The sequence below is a fragment of the Salvia splendens genome, chromosome 3, assembly GCF_004379255.2.
Source record: "Salvia splendens isolate huo1 chromosome 3, SspV2, whole genome shotgun sequence".
NCBI lineage: Eukaryota > Viridiplantae > Streptophyta > Magnoliopsida > Lamiales > Lamiaceae > Salvia > Salvia splendens.
The window spans coordinates 8,229,184-8,238,929 of NC_056034.1; positions in this window are offsets into that span (position 1 = coordinate 8,229,184).

Here is a 9,746-nt window from a genome sequence, read left to right on the forward strand (position 1 = left end):
TACTATAAAACTAATATATAAAAGTAGGGCTTACTCTACACTATTTTTTTTTCACTTTTTATCATTTTTTTATTAGATCTCATATTCGACTAACTCATTCCAACTTTCATTTTACTATAAAACTAATATATAAAAGTAGGACTTACTCTACACTAACTTTTTTTACTCACTTGCCATTATATTTCTTAAATCCGTATCTGGTTACGTGTGACAAAATTTAAAGGACGGATGTAGTAATTATCAAGATAACTATTGGACCTTATTTCAGATCACATCAGGCATAACAAATGATTGATATTAAAGTAAAACTTTCTATGTTTGTTTCACCTGCAAAACTCCGAAGATCTCATTAAAATTTTTTTAAATAAACAGACAAATTACACCCTGAGGAGAACCATGCTCCATGGTCGGTTCCTCTCACTTGGCCACTCCAAAAGTATCTAGTATCTAGTATCTACTCTTTAATATAGTACTAGTACCAATTCGATTCCTATTCTTTATTAAATAGTACTCCTTGTACCAAAAAAGTTAGAATCACTTCTTTTTTTTACTCATATAAAAAAAAATCATAATAAATAGTTAAAGTAGATATATGGTAAAATAAAAATGAGCCTAATGTAGATAAGACTCTTCTTTACATTACTCTCACTTTTATTTTACCATATATCCGCTTTAATTATTTACTAGTATGATTTTTTTTAAAACGAGTGCAAAAAAGAAGTGACTCAACTTAGTTGGGATTAAGCTTGAATTCTATTATAAATATAACGATTTAAATCTTATTTCCATCAATTAAAACATTTGTAGATTTGAAATCAGTATTTGGATTCTCTTTTTTTGTTAGCATTACCAATCAAATGCAAATAACTTTTTCCTAACCAACTTCTTCGGGTCTTTTCGTCAACTTTCATCCTTATACTTCGATTTCTTCTCTATTTCAAATTTTTACATGTTGTGATGGTAAGTTAAAACCAATTACTACATCAAATGGATATTTCAAGATCTTTGATAACTTCTACTTTGAGTTTAGCGAATTTTACTTAATTAGTAAAGATATTCATCTAAGTAATAGTAAACGCCACTAGTTACTAGCTACTACACTACTTAATTAAGTGGCTAAAGTAACGATGCTTAAATTGACGCAATAATTTACTAAGTATTACTCGTTTTTGTTAATTTCTTATAAAACCTGCTATATGAATTTAGGAAAAATTGATATTTTTTATAAGAATTATTAGTAGTGTTTAATGGTAGCATAAGTTGTAAATAGGTTGATATTATGAGTTATAAATTGGCATAACTTTTTAAAAATTGAAAGAACATATTTTTGGGGGATGGGAGAAATATGAAAAGTGCACATATTTTTATGGGATGAAGGGAGTATATATATATGGAGTACTAATTCTGTTTTGGCTTTGAGACTCCTTTGATATGATATTCAGTTGGTATAATATATCGATATGACTTACTTATGCCACTTTGAACTCTCATGTTCGAACACTCTGACAGGAGTTGGTATCAGGGAACTAAAATCTTACTACTGTGTCGTGACATCTACGGAAATTTATATCATTAGTATCTTAAATTGATGTTGGATATTTTGCCTTAACATTTGGTTTGATAATAAACAAAAGCATTGGAATGTGGTAACCAGGAAGCATAAGAGCATCCACATCGGCAAGCTGTTGCTCGTTCGTCCGTCCGTGCCAGCGGCGCGGCACCGCTATCCGCAGCTGCGCTCTTGCCGCTGGCACGGCGCTGCTCGATGCATCGAGCACGTCCGTGCCAGCGAGCATCATACGTGGCAGGCGGTGATTGGCCAACGGCATAGCCGTAGGCAATTTGATTTTTTTTTATTAAAAATCGGATTTTAATTAAAAAATCTGATTAAATATATATAAAAAAATTCTCACTTCCCAAAAAATTATATCCGTTTTCTACCCACTTTTAATTTATTTTTCAATTTTTTCCCAAAAAATACACATTTTCATCTATAAATACCCCCACTTTCACACCCAAAAATTCACACCACACTACACAATTCTCATCTACATTCTCTCATTTCCATTCTCAATTCTCAATCATTCTTCCACTCCTACAACATAACAATGTCCGGCCACGGTGATCACCCCCGGCTCCCACGGTTGGAACCCCGAGTGGTTCGGTTCACAACCGTTTCCTAGTCCGGAAATGGAATATTCGGCCCCTCCTCAAACCCAAGGTTCGGAAATTCCGGGTGGCTACCAATCTTACCCGATCGACGACCAAGATGCCCCCGAAGGGCAATACGGGTGGACACCCGAGCCTAGAGCGAGGTCGAGCGGCCCCTCCCAAACTCCGACTCTTCCTACTCGCGGTGTCCGCACACCGTACACTCCGACGGAGATGGAACAATTGTTCAAAGCGTTCTTGTCAATCTCCGAAGATCCGGAGGTTGGCACGAACCAATCCGGCGATCATTATTGGTGGCGCATCTGTCGCCGGTACAATAAAAACCGACCGGTTGGAACAATCGAGCGCAACGAGAGTATGGTGCGCAACGCCATATACAGAGCCAACGAATAAATCCAAAAGTTCTAGGGGTATTACCTCCAGGAAGAGCAGCCGGAGCGAGGTCGACATCATCAGTTCCGCCTTGTCGACCTACCAATCCATGAACTACAAGCCGTTCAAGTACCTCAACATTTGGCAGGAGACGCGGTCCCATCCGAAGTATAGGGGAGGCGTAACATCCTCCTCTAGCGGCTGCTCCAAACGGTCAAGGTCGGTATCCCTATTCGATGCCGGCCCTGAAGATGTGGCTAGCCAACTGGCCGGAGCTAACTTGAGTAGCCCCGACGCCGGCCCGAGCGGTTCCCAACGACGACCGCAAGGAAGGAAGAAGGCGGCGGCCAACCGCCGTCGCGCCGCGACTCCATCCGCCCCCGATCCCGAACCCGCTCCCGTTCCTTATGTGCCCCACCTCCGGCAAGAAGCACACACAGGCACATTGCAGAGATGGAAATTTCGCATGTCTATATATAACGGCACAAACTGGATTTGATATGGGAATTTTGCGTCTTGAGGAAATAGATAATCTTTCTTTGTTCTTTTCTTCTCTTGTATCGTTGCGGATTGCTCAAGTTGGACTGTCAAACTGATCCAACCAGCTTATATATGTCTGCTACCTACAAAATATAGATGAGTGGATCCAGTGGAAACTCAGGCTGATCAACTTGACTTACTCCGACTTGAGTGAGAAGAACAGAAGAGCTCGAAATACGTGTTCTCAAAACCTTAACCCACAATACTATGTAACTAGTATAGGGAAGTAATGATCGATCCCACAGAGATGAGGCGTTTGACATTTGTTTGCATGACACGACTTGGGGATGGTTGCTGCCACGCTTTCTAGGGGGTGTGTTAAGTTAAACTACTGGACTTGAGAAACTTAAACTAACTAAACTGATCAACTCATAAAAGCTCAACTAATCTACTTGATCAACTCGATTGGACTTTCCATAAATGGACAAACAGAATAAACGGGGGACTGCCAGTCCCCTGCAAAGTGTACGATAAAGTAAAAACTTTTTAACAACTTCATCTTCTTCATAAAATCAATATGGAAAACAGAGTAAGAACAGACTTGAAAAGCTATGGAAGATGAAACTTCATAACAACTCATAAAATTGGATTTACTCCTAAAATCTAAGCTACGACTACGTAAACAAGAAACTAACCCATAATCATGCAGAAATGAAACATAAACTACTATATCTAGACTTCCTAAGAACTCTCAAACATAGAACATCAGATCTGACCAAATCAAAACAAAACAAGACACTTTTATACCAAGACATGCAACATAAAAAGGAAACGAAAACAGATCAGAAACATCACGCATGGAAAACAGAACACATCAGCTGGAAACGAAAACATAGCTTCAAATTCACTAAATCAAAAACATCAAAGCGTCTACAACACCAAAAATAAACTGAAAATAAACAACGAAAGCAGTAAATTATTTCATCATTCCTTCTAACTAAGAAAGCTTGGGAGACCCCCCTTTCACCACTGGCTGGGACTCCCTTATTCTTGTGTTGGGCTTCCTTTATATAGAGAGGCGTAGGGCTCTGATCCTTAGGGTACCATCCTCTATGAAATGTCATTCCTGCCCTTCACATTTGTGGTGGGGTCTTTAGCTCTATCTTCCATGCGGAACTCCTGCTGGCTCCATTTGATTCATGACTTGATCAGCTCAATGCCGCAGTTTTTGACCTCTTTCCTTGATCCATTCATCCGCCCACATGATTTGTTCCTTCTTCTGAATATGGCGGTTTTCACACACACCTGGCTCAAAATTGATTATTAGTTACAGAATTTGATTTAGTCTTACTACATAACACATGCATGAAACGAGCCTCATCACATCTCATATGTATAATTTATAAAACCACATTTTAAAATAGAGTTTCTAATGACTTTTAATTTTAAACTATTATTTGTTTCTTTTAAAGAAAACATTTTATGTACTAACTATTTAGCAGTATTTTTTATGATTAAACTTTATAGTTGGTGATCAGCTTGAGTATTGTAAACTAGTTTTATTTATTTTATTTTTATTACAATTTATATTAATTGCGACAATCATCTACTCTATTTTGTTTCTAGTGTTTTTTAATGGTATATTGACGAAGATTTAATATAATAAAATCATTTTTTGGCTCACAATATTACCTATCTTTATATTTTTAAATAGAATATAAATACTAACGTACTATTGAAAAATAAAATAAGATCCATAGTAGTAACTATATAAGCATTCATATAGATTTATTGGGTTCAATGCTAGCAAAAACGCAAAAACAATTTATTAAATATTATGCGAAATACTAGCAATAAAAAAATATAACTAAGCAATCCCTTGTAAACAGGTGATGATTCTTGCGTGATAATTTATTCTTTTCAATAGCAGCAGTGTATATACTGTATATATGCATTATATATGAACATGCCAAATTTCCATCTCTTTATTATCAAACCAAATGTTAAGCCAACATATCCAACATCACTTTAAGATATGATATAAAATTCCGTAGATGTCACAATAAGTAGTAAGATTTTAGTTCCCTGATACCAACATGAGTTCAAAGTGGCATAAGTTGAGACAAGTAGGTCATATCGATATATTATATCAAGTGAATACCATTCTCCTCTCATCCTTCCTCCCCATATCACTAATTCTCCTCCTTTCCACAAACCAAACCCCACCGGCAATGCTTTGACTTTCCCATGGAACAATATCATTCTATCCTGGTGTTGGAATAGTGTTTATCAATAGATTTTGACCAATAATAAATATGACAGAGACATTTAATTTTGTAAAATTAAATACAATAGCGACGATCAATCTTCGGAGTAGATGACCGTGGTATATTCATTTTCTTTATACCGATTCCCAGTGAGTGAGAAATTATGAATTAAAGTTTATCATAGTTGTGAGCTATAAAGAAGCTATGAGATAAAACCAAGGGATTGATTAAAAGTGTTAATTATCACACATTGGAGGAGATAACCTTATTAAACATGTATTTAATAAGATGAATTATTACGTGTAATAATTATAGTGGACTAAGATGGGCAGTAGAGCCCACGCGTGCATGCTGCCTCGTCACGAGCCGCGCTCCGTGCATCGTGCCTTATGACCTGTGCTCATTGCACCGTGTCCCGTGACCTGTGCACCGTGCCCCATCTGTTGGGTGCCATGTGACAAAAGGTCAACGATGGACCCGAACGCACAACGGGTGCTAAAAGGTCCACGACGGACCCAGACACATAGCGGGTCCCAAATGATCCACGATGGACCCCGACGCCTAGCGGGTGACAAAAAGTCCCCAATGAACCCCGACGCATCGTGTGCCAATAGGTGCACAATGAATTTTGTCGTGTAGCGTGTCCAGATGCATCATGTCTCTCCAACTCCTGTAACGGCTTGTAACCCCTGGCGGTTACAGTCAAGTCATCATAACACACATAATGGCCGTTGACTCCATCAATGCCTAATGAGTGGACTTGGCCTATAAATAGGCATGCATCAATTGCATTCTCTACATAAGAAAACTAAACATATCATTTGCATAGCTCTTGCCCTCTCTGTGCATAGTCTTCAGTCGAAGCTCTGCCATCGCCATCATCCAGTTCACCGGAGCTTGTTCTGTTTGCGGTGCTGCAACGAACAAGACGAAACCGTTTTATCTTTAGGGACGACATGCCAATCCGAGAGCACTACCGGTGCGTATCTCGTCTTGCGGAAAGAGGACTCATCGACTCGGCTTACATCTTTATGGTTTACAGTTTCGATTATCGTTTTGTTATTTCAATTCAGTTTATTGTACTTTTATCTTCATTTTTCATTTGGGTTGTATTACGTCCGGTTAGTGTATCTTTGTATAACAGTCAATAATTTCAAGAAGAAACCAACACCCGGCACAGAATTGGATGAATGGTCGGTCTCCTATTTTTTTTATTTGTTGATTTTGGGTTTAATAATTTATCACACATGATCGATCTGACTCTTTCTATTGATTTGTTATGCAATAATTTTCTACTGGATGAATCTCTGGTGGCTTCTGTGCAGATCCTAATGGTGAGCTTTTCACCGATGCTTTTTTTTTTACTTTATTGTCCTTTTTTCCTTTTTTATTTGCTCATTACAAATTAGATTAGGTTTATTATCTTTGCGGTTCTTTTATCTTGTGATTTGGCGTATTGATACGAGAACGTCACGGTCCGACATACATCAGACAGATAGAGTTGACACTCATCAGCTTCATGAATAACAACAATCCTGTTCTGGAGGAAAGAGGAAGGTGTGTCCAAAGAGGAAGACTCGGCACCCCAATCGCCTTTTCGATTGTGTGCCGAAGTGAGTAATGTATGAGTTGCTACGTAGTAGTTTAGTATTTCTATTAATTATGTACTCTCACCGTCCTAAGAAAGTTGAGTCACTTCTTTTTTCATGTTTTGAAAAAAAATCGTAATAAATATTTAAATTGGATATATAATAAAGTAAAAGTGAAAATAATGTAGAGAAGAGTCTTATCTACATTATTCTGGCTTTTACTTTATTATATATCCACTTTAACTATTTTTTACGATTTTTTCAAAACAAATGCAAAAAAGAAGTGACTCAACTTAGTTGGGATGGGGGAGTATTTAATATGTTGCAAGTGTCGGGCATACCTATAAGCCCCATCTCGGACACAATTTTGATCAACATCCTCGTCAATGGTCTCATGGACACAATTAAAACAAGACATACAAAATTAAATGTAAGACGGAGGGTAATAATAATACTCCCTCCGTTCCGAGTAGTGGAGAAGTTTCTTTTCGGAAGAAAATTTGTGTTAAATGAGTTAAGTAAAAGAAGAATAAAATAGGAAATGAAAAATGTAAAAAGATGAAGAGAGAATAAAGTAAGAGAAAGTAATTAAATGAGAAGAAATGTGTTGACTTTTACCAAAAAAGAAATAATTCTACTGTTATAGAATGTAACAAAATGACAAAATGATTCCACTGTTATGGGAACAGAGGGAGTAATAAATAGAGAATGCGCTTATCACTATAAATTCTCTTCTTGGCCAAGCAGTGTGATTACCTTTATAAGCCCAATTAGATTTTAACTCAAACTTTATTTGTAGAGGCCCATTTTCTGTGCTTCAATACCCAACTCAAAAAGATCAATTTGAAGAGGCCCACTTTCTATAGCAAAATATATCTATAAAAAGGAAAAAAGAAAAAATGAAGACACGAGGCGAAAAAAAAGAAAAAAGATAAAAACTAAAGACACAGAAAAATAGAAAAAAAGAAATTCTCTAATTTGTGCCCATCGTATTCTACCATATGCCTTTGTGCAGTAATCAAGTTTATTCGATCACATCACCTAATTACTCGTAAAAGTTTTTCTTATCAGGAAATAATTTAATAAACATTAACTCTCTTTTTTTACTTCAAATTAAAAGTTCTTAAAAATAAAACCAAACAAAACCGAATTGGAAATCCTAGAGCTCTCGAGTTAAAAATATGTACTCCCTCCGTCCCATAAAAGATATCTCACTTTCCTTTTTATTTTGTTCCACTAAAAATGTCACATTTTCATTTATAAAAAAGTTCTATCTCACATTAATATAAATATTATATCTTCTCTCTCCACTTAACACACAAAACAAAATCTCCTAAAATCTCATGTCATCACATAACTGTGACATCTTTTGTGGGACGAAGGGAGTATTATTTTCGTCATATTCATGCCAGTTGGCATACCACACATCATTATAACAAATAAAATACCACTCATATTAATTTAACTTTAAACAAGATTATTAGAGCAATAGAACAAAAACTCATTTAATCTTTCACGTAGAAATTAAACAGAAACTTTGTTTCTGAACATGTGGCTTGTTAGAGCAGTGGACTAGCGCCCGCCCTAGTTCATTTAATCATTCACATAGAAATTAAATAGAAACTTTGTTTCTGAACATGTGGTTTGTTAGAGTAGTGGATTAGCGCCCGTCATAGCCTAGCAACTAGGGCGGGCGGCTAGTCCACTATTGCAATCAGCTAACGGTATAGAAGAGCGCAGAGCGGACGAGAGATCAGCTTGGACTAATCGGCTAGCCGATCGCTCGCCGCCTATTGTGCGGCGAGCGAACGGCTAGTCGAATTTTATTTTATTTTTTAATTTTTTTAATTTATATTCTATATTTACCAACTGATTACACTTCATTTTTTTAATATTTGATAAACACCAACAATTAAAATGAACTAAGTTGAACTCCCTCCGTCCGCCATTAAATGTCCCATATTTGACCGACACAGTTTTAAGAAATTGTTTGACTTTACGAAGTAACGTGAGTAGAAAAATTGGTGGAATGTGGGGCTTACTTTTATATATTGATTTTATAATAAAATGTAAGTGGAATGAGTTAGTGGGATGTAGGGTCCACTTACCAAATATGGTAAAAGTGAAATGAAATATTTATTGGCGGACGGAGGGAGTATTTGTCAATTTATTTGTTGGGCTAGGACATTGGCTAGGCCGTTACTTGGTTAGGGCAATAGGTAGGCTGTGGGAAGGGTATGATGATGTTGCAGGAAGAGTTTTTTGTTAGGCTATTGCTAGTCCGATGCTATTGTGGATGCTCTTAGATCCCTCAATCTGAAATGTATGATCCCACAATCATAGTCCTATTTTGTCATTTCGGTTCGTCCCAAAATAAGAATTATATTTCACTTTTACCATAAATGGTAAGTAGGCTGCACATTCCATCAACTTATGTCACTCACATTTTATTACTATAAAACAAATATATATATATGAGACGCATATTCCACTAACTAATTCAACTCATTTTTCTTAAAACTCGTGTCATAACTAAATAGGACTCCTATTGCAAGACGGAGAGAGTATTTTATTTTTCCATTCTAATTTTGTCATGTTATACTGATATGATAAGGATATTGGAGTATAAAGTTTTCATATCTTTAAATTTTAAAGTTTGGAATAAAGAAATGGTGTTCGCCTATTTGTTACCCAAGATATCAAAAGGTGAGGCACAACAGGGGATGTTGTGGTAATCCAAACCTTTCATTTTTGAAATGAAAAATAATAATACAAGTATGTGAAATTAATCTGTAGTGTAGCAAAATATGTCTGCATTAATCATATTATCCCTTATCAATTGAATGATAAGACAATTAGGATTAAT